The 14,446-nt window shown below is 37.5% G+C and overlaps 1 long non-coding RNA gene across 1 annotated transcript; it reads left to right on the forward strand.

Moving 5' to 3' along the window:
- The first annotated feature begins 460 nt into the window (after nt 1–460).
- On the forward strand, nt 461–2,232 carry LOC120779705. Its single transcript, XR_005705723.1, has 3 exons — nt 461–856; nt 913–1,282; nt 1,529–2,232. It is a non-coding gene; the product is annotated as an uncharacterized LOC120779705 (long non-coding RNA).
- Nucleotides 2,233–14,446: the final 12,214 nt, after the last annotated feature.

A 14,446-nucleotide genomic window follows, 5' to 3' on the forward strand; every position in this document is an offset into this window, starting at 1 on the left:
ATGCGTTTAGTATATACAGGCTGCCAAATTGTGCAGTAGACACACTCTAATTAGTTACTGCTTATGCATTATTTAGTCACCTGCCATTGCTCAATTTGTATAAATGGTTTTGCACACATCTAACTTTTCAGTTATAATTTTTCAAAATGGGAAATATCAAAAGTAAAATTAAATTATTCAAAATAGTCTACCCTTTTATAATTAATTGTGTTTGACTGTAATTTTGAGTTAGTTTAAGAATATTTCAAATAAATTTAAGTTAAATTTTTAATTACTACAAAGTCAAATACATAATACAAGTATTACTATTGACAACTCTGTGTTATAAGAAAGCAATCAGCTGGCTCGTTTCTATGATAAAAATGCAATTTTTTTGGATATGCATGTAAATGGAAAGTAGAAGCGGTGGTGAGTGTTCTTTTACAATGCACTATCATAACATAGGTCGTATCATCTGACTCAGTCAACGGTTTTACGTCGGTGACTAAATGAAGTATTAGTCAAAAGCACCTACAAGTAACCAAAAAGTATTTCGCTGTGGGTGTTTAGAATATTTTTTAATTTTATTATTATTATTGTTATTGAACTGTACATGGTTTTTAATATTTATTTTTTTGTTAGTCGAGACTTTTACGTGTCAATAAATAAATTAATATATTTAAAACTAATTGCGAAAGCATTGGCTTTGAGAAGCCAGATAAATACCTTGCGCAACGACAATTCTTCAAGAGAACTGTTAGAAGCTACCCAGCGCTTCGCCCTTGCAAAAAAGATAGCGGAGTTAAAAAAACAACATTTAATCGAATTAGATTTAATAAAGAACCTTGGGACGCCAATTAATTCATGTTGGACAAAGGTGTGTATAGGTTTCTACTGATTCAAAAGTTTTCAATTACATATTATTAATTCCAGCAACGTAAGAATCAATTTTGGGAACACGATTGCCAACGAAATTTATCTGCTTTTTTTTAAGAAAACTTTCGCATGAACCGAAGTTCCTTTGATAAATTATGTGAAATCCTCCGCCCTTTACAAAAAATTAATACGAACTGCCGAAAAGTTATTCCTATCGAGAAAAGAGTGGCTTTAATACTATTTGCTTTAGGGTCATCTGCAGAGTATCGGAGTATCGCTAACATGTTCGGTGTGGGAAAATCTACGGTTTGCGAAATTTTACTAAAATTTTACACCGAAATCTGGAGGTTAATGCAATGCAACCATCGTTTTCCAAATTTTTCCACTAAATAGAGAAAGTGTTGCAGAATTGGTGACTGGTTTCGAGGTAATTGGATTCCCACAATGCTTAGTAGCAATTGGGAAATATAAGTTATAAAATCTTAGATTTGCGCCTTTGGTATAATAATTGTTTATAGACGTATGCCACATTTATCATCTAACGTAGCTGTGGGTTATTACAATTATAAAAAGTGGTATTCCACAGTTTTAATGGCATTAGTTGATGCTAAGTAAAGTCTAAAACCTCAATATACATATAAGTACATAAGTAATGTTTACAATGTATTTTCAGATACCGTTTTACTTACATACATAATAGTCGGGAGTCCCGGGCGACGTAATGGCTCTCAAATTTATGAGACGTCATCATTTAAGGAAGTAATGGATAATTGTTCTTTAATAAGCGAAATGTCTCGAGAAATTTCAGGCGTAAATGTGTCAGCATTTATAATTGGGGATTCGGCTTTTCGATTTAGCAAACAACTGAAGAAACCGTAACCATTTACCGTAAATCAAAATCATCATGAGAAGGTATTCAACTACGCTCTTTCGAAAACACGTACAGTTGTCGAAAATGCTTTTGGACACCTCAAAGCCCACTTTCGGCGTATTGGGAAAGGAACTGACAACTCTGTATGGAATGCCAACTCAATAATAAAAGCTTGTTGCGTCCTTCACAATTTTTCAAGTGATATCAACGATACTCTAAACGCGCTTTAAAAGAGTTGGAGACTAGACGCCAATCGTGTCATGTTTCATATGAATTTGACGACCCAATTAATGGAGAAACGATTCGCACAGCACTTTGTACATATTTTCAAAAGTACATGTGTACATACATATATTGCATCATAATGTGTACATTTTACAGAATTGCATATACAGTAAATCAAAGATAAAGTTGTACACACACAAACAATTGAACTAATTTAAAGCGACGATAAGCATCGTCCAAAACGAAAATATATTCATTTATTTTTTATTGTTTTTAGAAATTCAAGCAACGGTTTACTTGTTTCTTTTTAGTCTTTCGGATATTCGTCCATCAGTTGTGTTTTTTATTGACGTTTTCAACTAATTTTTCTGTCATGTTCATAATTTTGTGCCTAGTTTCATTAAATTAATGATTTCCTTTTTCGAACTGTTCTTTAATTCTTTCACATTTTTTTAAGATTAGACTCTGAAAATGATTTCTTTTTTATTTCCGCAATCACTCGGCTCGGGAGACGATATTGTCAATTAGAAAGTGTTGGTTGGCGACATCGGCATCGCTGAAGGCGAAGGTAGGCAAACCGTTGATGTAAAAGACGCAGCCGTTTCCAAAAAAATTTGGAGTGGATCGGAATTAGTAGAACCTTTTTAAAAATGTACATATGTATGTAAATATAAATATTATGCTCAATTAGAAAAAAAATGTCTCTTACTTTGAAAGCTTTCCTCCAATAAGCCCTCGGTGTTGTAGCTGACGTACGGCGACAATATGGCTCTCATTCTTTCATATAATGGCAACTGCAAGGGAGAACCGCCAGTTGATTCGACTGCTGTATTTTCTTTCCTGTAAAACATGATATTTATCTAATAACTTTATTTTGCATTAATTTAACTTTGCGAAAGATTGTGCATTTTTGATTTACTTTCACCCGCTGTGAAATGCACACCTTGTTGCTGCAACCTCGCTGCCGTTGGCCCGCGAAGAGCACTAATTTTGTTTTGCCACAATTCAACGAGTAGGGCTTCTCCCCTATCACTCCACAAATTTCTTTTTTTGTATTTTTGCTCTTCCATCTTTCAATATCAATATGACAATATCAACTGACAATTTAGGGCCGGCAAAACATGTCTTCAAGTAGTTTTCAGCGTTTTTTTTTTTGGACGAAAACACAAATTTTATGGCGAAAACCAGTTTTTCCTACGAACACATGTTTTCATGGTCGGTCCGAATAGGTTATTAGAACTCAGTTTGCGCTGACAGCGCTATTGCGATACACTATCGTAAGACCTTATCTTGATATCACGTTCCATTGGGGTGTTCAAAACCATTTGTTGTTCTCAATGAAACTACTTATCGCCTTTATGGTTTTTGTACACAGACATTCAGGGTTTGGTATCTGAAGGCTGAGTACTAACAGAAGATGTGAAGAACCGTTTCTTTCCTTCCTTTGAGTTTGCAGCTACTGCACGTGCTATAGTTGGACAGCCCCATTTTTGACACATGTTCTCCAAATGGCCGGTGTCTCGTTATGGCAGCTGTAAGTCTGTTTAATTTTCCCCTGGACCTATGAATGTAATACATAAGTCCTTGCTTTTTGTTATAGTTTGACCATATCTAATTCGTTATCCAGCATGTGGTTTTAGATTTCCATCTATTCTGCGCTGTTTGTTCAAATTGTGTATTGACCTTCTAGCAGGCGTGGTATTAACTCTGCGTCAAATTCTTCTAGAGATGCTCCTAACTTTACCAAATCGTTTGCTTTATAGTTGACAAAAATGTTTCTATAAGGCGGAATTCAAATTATAGATAGGTCGAGTTGACATGCTAACGAGCAGCTTAATATACAACAATGGAGTTGATCTTTGACGACGACCAGGCTAGTACTGCCGTCTCGCTGTCTGTATAAATACTTCTTATAGCCGAAAGTGTTGCCACTTTACGTATGAAAATGTCTACGACAGTTGGTGCTGGAGCATATCATTTGGATGTGTCTTAGACACTCCGTTAACCCCTGCACACGCTGCTCTATAAACTCCATTTCCTGATGATATATTTTTATTTTAAAGTTGGCCACCAAACCAGTGCTTCATAAGTAAGAATTGGTCTAATGACAGCCGTATACATCGATAGGACTATATTCGGATTTAGGGCCCAGTTTCTGCTGAGTAACTTTTTGATATAATACGCTATATAAGCTTTCCTTAATACGTTCCCAAATATTAATTTTTTACTTTAGTTTCATGTCTATCTCGATCCCCTAATATTTTGCTGTGGGGGATAGAAGAATTGTAGTACCACCGAGTGAGGGAGGTTGAAATTGGGGTAGTTTTGTTTTATTCATGAATAGCGTCAGCTCCGTCATACTAGGGTTAACACCTAGTTCATTTTTCGTTGCCCATAGGTGTAACCTCCGCAAGGCTATGGAGTCACTGATTGTAAATGGAAACGGCCCTGATACCATAACACTGTCATCCACGTAAGCTACTGATTTCACTCCTACTCCATTGAGTTTCTTTGCAATTTTCTATTGATGAGTAAAAAAATTTCCATGAGTCTGCTTTCGCTTTCCTGACGACTTTTTTGTATATCTTCATGATATCTTTATAAGGCTGCTAAATTTTGATTGTAGCACTTTCATTGGAAGGTTTCAGTCTAAGATTTATTTTAAAATTGTTATTTCATTTCACACGATGCACCCTGTGCAAAGTGTCACTCAATAACCTACAATTCCTTACTTCTATTATTTTCGTTAACTTCTGTACTAACGCTGTCAAAGTCCTCTTCTACTTTGGATCGCCGCATTAAACAGACGCTTTTCCAATCTCAGTCTAGAGTTTTATTTAACATAATCTCTGGTGCCTCCTGTGAGGACTTAGAACGTTGTTAGTTTTGAGAGTTTAAATTAGGGATTTTCCTCAGTAAATTGGCTTAACGCGATGACATGCTCGGGGTGACCAGATCATACTTCTTGCTACAGTATGTGCATATGTTAATGGGAAGAATTCGGAGGAACAGTTGGCAAGGATTATGTGTGATCCTGGGTATAAAGTAAGTTTCATTACAGAATGCTTTGCTAATTCTTTAAATCTTAATAGATGCACAGTCTTCGACTATCTCTCTCATTGAGCGGACGTGTTTTCTAATCGCGGTTTTTCTTTTGTGCTTTACGCCTTATTCGCATAATCTTTTTCGCATATAAGTGCACATGTTTTCGTTTTACTTTGATCGTACGGTTTACTCGCGTAAAAAACAGTGCATATTAGTGAATATTTGATTTATTATGGCCCCAGGGCCGCCTAACCTCGGGGAAAATAGGTTTGCTTTGCTTGCCTCTAGCCCCAACCCCAAAAGGAAAAAACTTATATACAAACCGCTTGAAAATTTTCCAGAACTGCCTCAGATTAAAAGAGATTGCCCTAAGTTTGTTCTAATATCTGCAACAGATTCGAACAAAACACTTTCCAAATACTCTTGTTTCGCTGTGCATAAAAGCTTAGAATCAATTAGTAAGGAAATTTTATCTATCACCGAATTACGTGATGGTAATCTACTCCTACTTGTTAAAAATCGGAAGATTGCTGAAAAATTCCTTACAACAAAGAAATTAAATGGTATTTGCGATATTAAAGTTAAGTTACACGACAATTTGAATTGCTCTAAAGGTACAATTTACGCTCCATTTCTAAATGACATTGCAGAAGAAGAAATTGTTGACAATTTAAAAGATCAGGGAGTTACTTCTGTCTATAAATTCACTAAAAATATAGAAGGCAAACAAAGACCTAGTGGTGTGATACTTCTTTCATTTGACCTCTACAAACTTCCAGAAAAAATCGAAGTCTCATGGCGCACAATGCGGATTAGAGCATATTTCCCTAACCCCATGAGGTGTAAAAGTTGCCAGCTTCTAGGCCACACAACGAAACGTTGCAACGACAATCCTGCCTGCGATATGTGCAATTTCCCTCCTCATCTCCCCTCGCCATGCAACCGCACCTTTTGTGAAAATTGCTCAGGCGATCACCCTTCCTCTTCACGCTCTTGCCCTAAGTACCTACAATCCAAAAATATCCTAAAAATAACAAGTAAGGAAGGGCTAAGTTCGGGTGTCACCGAACATTTTATACTCTCGCATGATAAAGTGATAATCGAGATTTCATTATACGTCATTTACGTATTTTTCATATACCGTATTTGTGTAAAGTTTTACTCCGCTATCATCATTGGTTCCTAATGTACATATTGTACAGAGAAGTCATCAGATGAAATTCAAAATAGCGTTATATTGGAAGAAGGCGTGGTTGTGAACCGATTTCACCCATATTTCGTACATGTCATCAGGGTGTTAAGAAAATATAATATACCGAATTTCATTGAAATCGGTATAGTAGTTCCTGAGATATGGTTTTTGGTCCATAAGTGGGCGAGGCCACGCCCATTTTCAATTTTTAAAAAAAAGCCTGAGTGCAGCTTCCTTCTGCAACTTGTTCCGTAAAATTTAGTGTTCCTGACGCTGTTTGTTAGTCGGTTAACGCACTTTTAGTGATTTTCAACATAACCTTTGTATGGGAGGTGGGCGTGGTTATTATCCGATTTCTTCCATTTTTGAACTGTATATGGAAATGCCTTAAGAAAACGACTCTGTAGAGTTTGGTTGACAAAAATATAGTAGTTTCTGAGATATGTACAAAAAACTGAGTAGGGGGCGGGGCCACGCCCACTTTTCCAAAAAAAATACGTCCAAATATGCCCCTCCCTAGTGCGATCCTTTGTGCCAAATTTCACTTTAATATCTTTATTTATGGCTTAGTTATGACACTTTATAGGTTTTCGGCTTCCGCCATTTTGTGGGCGTGGCAGTGGGCCGATTTTGCCCATCTTCGAACTCAACCTTCTTATGCAGCCAAGGAATACGTGTACCAAGTTTCATCATGATATCTCAATTTTTACTCAAGTTACAGCTTGCACGGACGGACGGACGGACAAACGGACGGACGGACAGACAGACATCCGGATTTCGTTTCTACTCGTCACCCTGATCACTTTGGTATATATAACCCTATATCTGACTCTTTTAGTTTTAGGACTTACAAACAACCGTTATGTGAACAAAACTATAATACTCTCCTTAGTAACATTGTTGCGAGAGTATAAAAACAGAAAACAAATGTTCAATGCGAAAAGCAATGCGGCTATACAAACAACAATTACCCCCGACCCCCGCAAACACTTCCTTCGCTTCTGTTACAAAAGAAAATACAAACAAGCAAAAACCTAACGTGATTTCCCACCGCTCATCATCTCCTCCCCTACCACTCTCCACAAACACTCTACCAAAATCCCCAACAGCTTACCCTCTTCCACAACAAAAGCAAACTATTAAAGAAAACAAAAACAATTTCGTAATTGTTAACCATCCAAAACCACAAAAAACCTTCCTAACCTAACGTTTCTCCAAACAAAAACAAACCCAACACAGACAACATCGATCGATTTCATGATGTGCGATATGGTCTGTATAAGTACGTGGAGAGTACTTATACAGACCATATCGCACATCATGAAATTATCACTTCTGACAATGAAAAACAATAACTCTCATTATTATTCCCCACTTATTTCTCAATTCTCTCATTTCTAAGAAATGTTCAAATTTCTCCAATGGAATATGAACGGATTCTACAACAATTACACTGACCTAGAATTACTCATAAAAGAACAATCACCAAGTGTTATATCACTACAAGAAACACATCTTTCTTTTAATTCCGCAGCTACTGTACCTAAACAATACGCTGCCTATTTCTCCAACTTAACACAAAATCATACTAACAAGCAAGGCGTTGCTACCTAAATAAAAAAAGATTTCCCACACAAACTTCTCCCTACATGTTTCTCATTTCGCCTCTGCATGGTCCGATTATTCAAGCGACTCAAATTTCCACGCCTCATTTGTATCAAATAAAAATAAACTCCTTAGTAGAAGGTACAGCAAAGTACAATCACCTTCTTACATTACCGAATCTGACATAACCATCGCCGAATTCGATTTTACCTTATCTTCAATGTCAGGCAAGACTCCCGGTGCAGACAGAATTTCATATCCCATGCTAAAAAACTGTCCTTTAAGTCTCAAAAACAGAATTATTAAACTGTACAACAATATTTTATCACAAGGTGTCTACCCTCAAAGCTGGAAAAACGCGGTGATAGTAGCCATTCCGAAATCCAATGTAGTGTCTACAGATGTTCTAGGTTACAGACCAATATCACTTCTCTGTTGCATGGGCAAACTATTAGAAAAAATAATATCAAAACGGATCTCGTGGTTCGCACTAAATAAAAACCTTCTCAGTCAAAACCAAGTGGCATTTAAGGCACTTTTTGATGATTTCGCCAAAACTTCCTTATCGAAAAGAAACCACATATCCTCAGAACTCTCAGTTTGGATTTCGAAAAAGCTTTCGACAGAGTTGGTTCTCATGTTATTCTGCGACAGCTTGAGAAGTGGCAAATTGGTGAAAAAATATTTAACTTTATTAAATCTTTCCTAATCAATCGGAAATTCATGACTAAAATCAATAACACTTTTTTCTTTCTTAATATAAACTCATTTTCTTTTTAAATATTAACTCATTTCGCATATTATTTATGCTGATAATGTGCTGATATTCTCCAAACAAAATAATCTAAATACTGTAAAAAATACCTTCTTAAAAATCCTTACTGAAATTTCAAATTGGTCCAATTGTTCGGGTGCGAATATTTCTATAAGCAAATGCAAATTATTCCATATCTGTAGAAAACACAAATGTAATAACTTCAATCTAAGCTATAATAATGTAAATATTGTAAATACTACTAGTCTTAAATTCCTAGGTATAATATTCGATAAGAGACTTACTTTTAAGGAACACTGTACAAATCTACGTAAGCAACTAATTTCTAGGCTTAATGTAATTAAGTATCTATCATCAAAACACTGTTTAATTCGCATTTCTTCTCTCATCAATATTACAAGAGTTTTAATTTTATCTAAGATTGATTATGGTCTCCCTATCTACGGCAATTGTGCCAAAAGTAACATAAAGCAAATCTTTGCACCATATCATGCAGCTGTTAGAAGAAGTATTCGGGCATTCCCAACATCACCAATAAAGTTCACATTAACGGAAGCCGGACTCCCATCCATCGAGGAAAGAGTTATATATACTTCGCAAAAGCTTATTCCAAAACTACTATTATGTAATAATAAGCTTTTATATGGTATAGTAAAAGCCAAATGGACCGCGAATCTAACTCTACTACTTCTTCCACTATTTCTAAATGCATTAAATTAGCTAAGGATTTAGGTATTACAACTATACCGGAGGAAAAGTCTATGTCTTTTGCCCCATCATGGCTACTCAGAGAATCTTCGTTCGATCTACATCTTCAAAAACATCATAAAAAGAACACCAATTCCAGGGTTTATCAAAGTTTGTTCAAAGAGCGCATTGTACAACACTACGTAGATTGGAAACTCATTTTTACTGACGCTTCGAAGGCCGACTTCTATAGGTCTTTTGCTATTGTTGATAACGTTGGAAAGACATTAAAAGCTGGACACCTGCCCAATTACAGCTCAGTATACACCGCAGAAGCAGCAGCCATCTATAATGCGCTATACCTAGTACAAAACTCTAACTTAAAAACATTAATATATACTGATAGCAAGTCTACTATCTCAGCTCTCCTAAATGTATCCAACAAATCCTACCTTATTGCGCAAATTAGAAACATACTAATTGGGAACACAAAAATAAAAATTATGTGGATCCCTGGACATGTCGGTATTACCGGAAATGAATGGGTCGATGTAAATGCCAAATTGGCGGCAAAGCAGCCATTGATTGTTTTTGACTACATCGAAAAAAACGACATAATCTATTTAATCGTTTCAAAACAAAAAGCCAAAAAAGTTAATGCCTGGAAGAATGTGCAACACCACTACGCCATCTGCAACCAAGAAGGGAAAAAACCTGCTTATCCGCCAACAGGCCATTGCCAAGATATAAAAGCCTTCGTTCGCCTTCGTCTTGGTCATACGTCATTAACGCATTCCCATTTATTAAATGGAAACCGTATTTCATCCTGCCTATACTGTAACTCGTCGTCCTTAACCATAACACATCTACTGGATGAATGCCCCTTCTTCAACTCAGCAAGGACCAGTATATTTCAGAATAATAAAACTCTTGATCTATTAAAAATAACATCTATTGTAAACATCACTAAAATATTTGAATTCCTATCTCATACAAAGTTAAAAAAATATATTTAAGTTATCCTTCCTTTTTAAATTTATTTATAACATATAATTTTTAGTCTATAAAAACATATTGCTTGTAAATATTTCCTACATGGAAGATTCCATCTCTGTTACTTAAGTCTTTTATAATTAGTCTGTAGCTAGTGCTCCTCATGTTTAATGTATAATAATAATTGTATTATTATTTTACAAATAATAAATTAATTAATTAATTAATAGAAGCAGCAATGACTTAGAGGTCGAGGGTATTGGTGCATTATCTTGTACCCGCACAAAGGGCGTTGTGACAATAACACTCAAGTCAACTCATTCGCAATATTCAGTTGCAATTAATGCCTCCGAAAGAACGCTTACTAATGCAAGCTAAAGCGCCACCCCTAGGCGACACTTATGGCAATTATATCGTTTGGAGCGTCGACTCTCCTCCGATAGGGCACAAGGAAGCTCTAAATACCTTTAATGATTCGAATCGTATATGTTACATTCCCCATGTCGTACCAGACAGCTTACGTATAACTGTGCGGAGTGAAGAGAGTGCAAGAGTTTTAACCTTCGCATCTTCAAATCGCTTCCAGCTTACCTCCCGACGTATAGACGGATAACATATTCTACTAATACAACATTTCAGTTCCATCAAACTACAGTTATAATCCTCTGCTGGTTGCCAAAGTGTCGCCATTTCCGACAATATATTGTTATAACGCCAGAGATGGATACGCCCTTGAATTGCTTATTCGTATTGATCAAGCGTCAGCGTTTTCTCAAGACTTACGTTGCTTACGCGAAGCAACCAACCTCCAGCCCATTATTAGCATTTAACACCTACTTAGATGATCATGTTATCATACGACCGCATTGGTAGAAGAACATCGTCATCCAACTATACTTCCGACGGTTAGCGATTTAGTTAGGCTGCTTGTACACCAAACTCATATCGACACCCTTCTTGGTGGTATACAGCTAATATTATCTGGTCGGTTGGTGATTTTTCAGGTCTAAAGCCACACTGATAAGGCCCAATCAGTTTGCTGAGGTGGGCTTTAATCTTTCACACAATACGCTCGATAGAACCTTATACCCGAAGTTGAGGAGGCTTATCACACGGTAGTTGACGCAGATTGTGGGGTCTCCTTTTTCATAGATTGGGCATAGCACACTTAAATTCCAATCGTTGGGCACGCTTTTTTCGTCCGTCTACATTTTACAAAGAAGCTGATGCATGCTCCTTATCAGTTCTTCGCCGCCGTGTTTGAATAACTCGGCCGGCAGTCCATCGCCCCGTCGCTTTGTTGTTCTTCAGACGGGTACCTCTGAGGGTGCTTCAAAAGTATGCTCCGATTTTGAAAACTTCTGTTAATCTTGTCAAGATCTTCATACTCACGCATTTCGCTCTCTCTCTTTTTCTGTCTGCAAATGCGTCTCACTTCCCTCTTCAACTCTAGGTATCTATCCCATCCCGCACGTGTTGTGATCGATCGTAACGTTGCGAGGTACACAGTTCGTTTTCTTTTCGCTGCGACCCGGCACTCCACGAAAACCAGCTGTTCTTTTACTTTTTCCGAAAACCAATGGTTTCGTTTGCAGCTGTGCGTACGGAGCTTGAAATGTCGTTCAACAATTCCCGTGTACCGAGTTGCTGACGCGTGCTCTAAGAGACAAATTATTAATATGATTATTACTTAAATATTTCCAGATTTTTCAATCGACATTTTCATAGGTTATGTTGTTAATATTTGTATAGTTCGTACTTGGCATTTTTTTGTAGTCTTACGTTGTAAAATTGAGCGAAATCGGACAAAAACCACGTCTATTTCCAAATAGCATAATTTTAAATTCCATTTAATTCGTTCAGTTTCCAGTACGCAAATCAAGAAAAATTCATATAACGGGATTAAACTTTTCGAATAATGTGTATGCCACTTTATGACCAAAAATTGTTCAAGTCCAACAGAAACTGTTCACGCCCCGAGGTACCGAATATTTAGACCCCGGGACCTATAGTTGACTTTTGTTAGAAAATATCGGTCAATGTCTGAGTTATATACTTAATTGAAATTCAGCGACAGTACTTCTCTGACAATGGTATGTTAAAAATAGGTTGAATCGGACCAATACTTCCCATAGCTCCCATATATGTATCTAACATAAAGATAATCGAAGTTCCGAGTGACTTTGTATCGCATATATCGGCCAATATGTGAGTTATCTCACACGCGTTTTATTCCCTTTCGCCTTTTTGCTCTTTATTCAATGCTTTAAAAAAGTGTTACAGTGATGGGATTTAGTTCAAATATGCGCCGTTTCGTTCGATAATCTGTTTCTATCTAGACGGCATCTTCATAATACCCCCTCGTAGAAGACCCCTTCTTATTTGCTATGAACTCGGACAGCCACTTTTCACAAGCCTCTTTTGAGTTCAACTTTACACCAACAAGGGCGTTTGCCATGGACAGGAACAGGTGGTAATCACTTGGCGCTATATCCCGGTTATATGGTGGATGCGGTAAAACCTCCCATCCTAGCTCCCGTATCTTCTAACGAGTCATCAACGAAGTGTGTGGTCTGGCGTTGTCCTGGTGGAACACTACACACTTCCTGTTGACCAATTCTGGACGCTTCTGGTCGATCGCCTGCTTCAAGCGGTCTAGTTGTTCGCAGTAGATAGTAAAATGAAGCGTCTGGCAATATGGGAGCAGCTCATAGTGAATGATTCCCTTCCAATCCCACCAAACACACATCAAAACCTTCCTGACCGTCATTCCGGGCTTGGCCACTGTTTTGGACGATTCACCGTCCTTCGACCACGACCGTTTTCGCTTGATATTGTCGTATGTGATCCATTTGTCGTCGACAGTCACCATCCGCTTCAAAAATGGGTAGAGTTCGTTTCGTTTCAGCAACACATCGCAGGCGTTGATTCGGTCCAGAATGTTTTTCTGCGTCAAATCATGCGGCACCCAAACATCAAGCTCTTTTATGTATCCAGCCTTCTGCAGATGGTTTAAAATGGGCGATGTCACCAGATACCACATGCCGGTCTAACTCGAAGTTTTCCATGATTTGATAGGTATTCGTCGTCGCAGGTCTGTCGCCGGCTTGCTTATCCATGGTGTCGTTTTTACCCGCTCTGAATCGTCGAAACCATTCCTCCGCAGTTCGAAGTGATAGAGTACCATCCCCAAAACACCATTAATCTCACGGAGCATTTCTCTAGCGGATTTGCCTTTAACGAAGGAAAACTTTAAAATAGCGCGAATTTCGGCGTTAGTGAACACGTCTATAACTGTTGAACGCAATATCCAAACTAATTAAGCATAGCGTCGTTCAAGACCTTTCAAAGATGTATAGTATTGCCGAGATACGAGCTCTTTAGCGCTTTATACATAGCCGCGAAATTCAAAAGACAAAAAGGTGGAAGGGAGATATTTGACAACCTAATAAATACATTTGAGCGAAAACTTCACTTACGTCCCATATAAGGAACGAAATAAAAAGAACTGTAAAAAAAAATAGAGCATATGGTTTTTTCGGCAAAATCAATTTATTTTATTCAAAATAGTCTCCTTCTGATTCAATACAGCTTTTTGTACGGTCCAAAAGCAGCTCGTTGCCGGTATGGCCGCCAGTATGCCGGTGCAAGCCTTTTGCATAACGCATTCCTTTCATAGGCAAATGCATTTTTTCGAAAAGGAAGAAGTCGCACGGTGCCATATCAGCTGAATACGGGGAGTGATTAATGAATGATGAATGACAATTTGAATTGCTCTAAAGGTACAATTTACGCTCCATTTCTAAATGACATTGCAGAAGAAGAAATTGTTGACAATTTAAAAGATCAGGGAGTTACTTCTGTCCCTAAAAATTCCCTAAAAATATAGAAGGCAAACAAAGACCTAGTGGTGTGATACTTATTTCATTTGACCTCTAAAAATTTCCAGAAAAAATCAAAGTCTCATGGCGCACAATGCGGATTAGAGCATATTTCCCTAACCCCATGAGGTGTAAAAGTTGCCAGCTTCTAGGCCACATAACGAAACGTTGCAACGACAATCCTGCCTGCGATATGTGCAATTTCCCTCCTCATCTCCCCTCGCCATGCAACCGCACCTTTTGTGAAAATTGCTCAGGCGATCACCCTTCCTCTTCACGCTCTTAACCTAAGTACCTTTTATCCAAAAATTTCACAT

This window comes from Bactrocera tryoni, unplaced genomic scaffold, assembly GCF_016617805.1.
Source record: "Bactrocera tryoni isolate S06 unplaced genomic scaffold, CSIRO_BtryS06_freeze2 scaffold_11, whole genome shotgun sequence".
Taxonomy (NCBI): Eukaryota; Metazoa; Arthropoda; class Insecta; order Diptera; family Tephritidae; genus Bactrocera; species Bactrocera tryoni.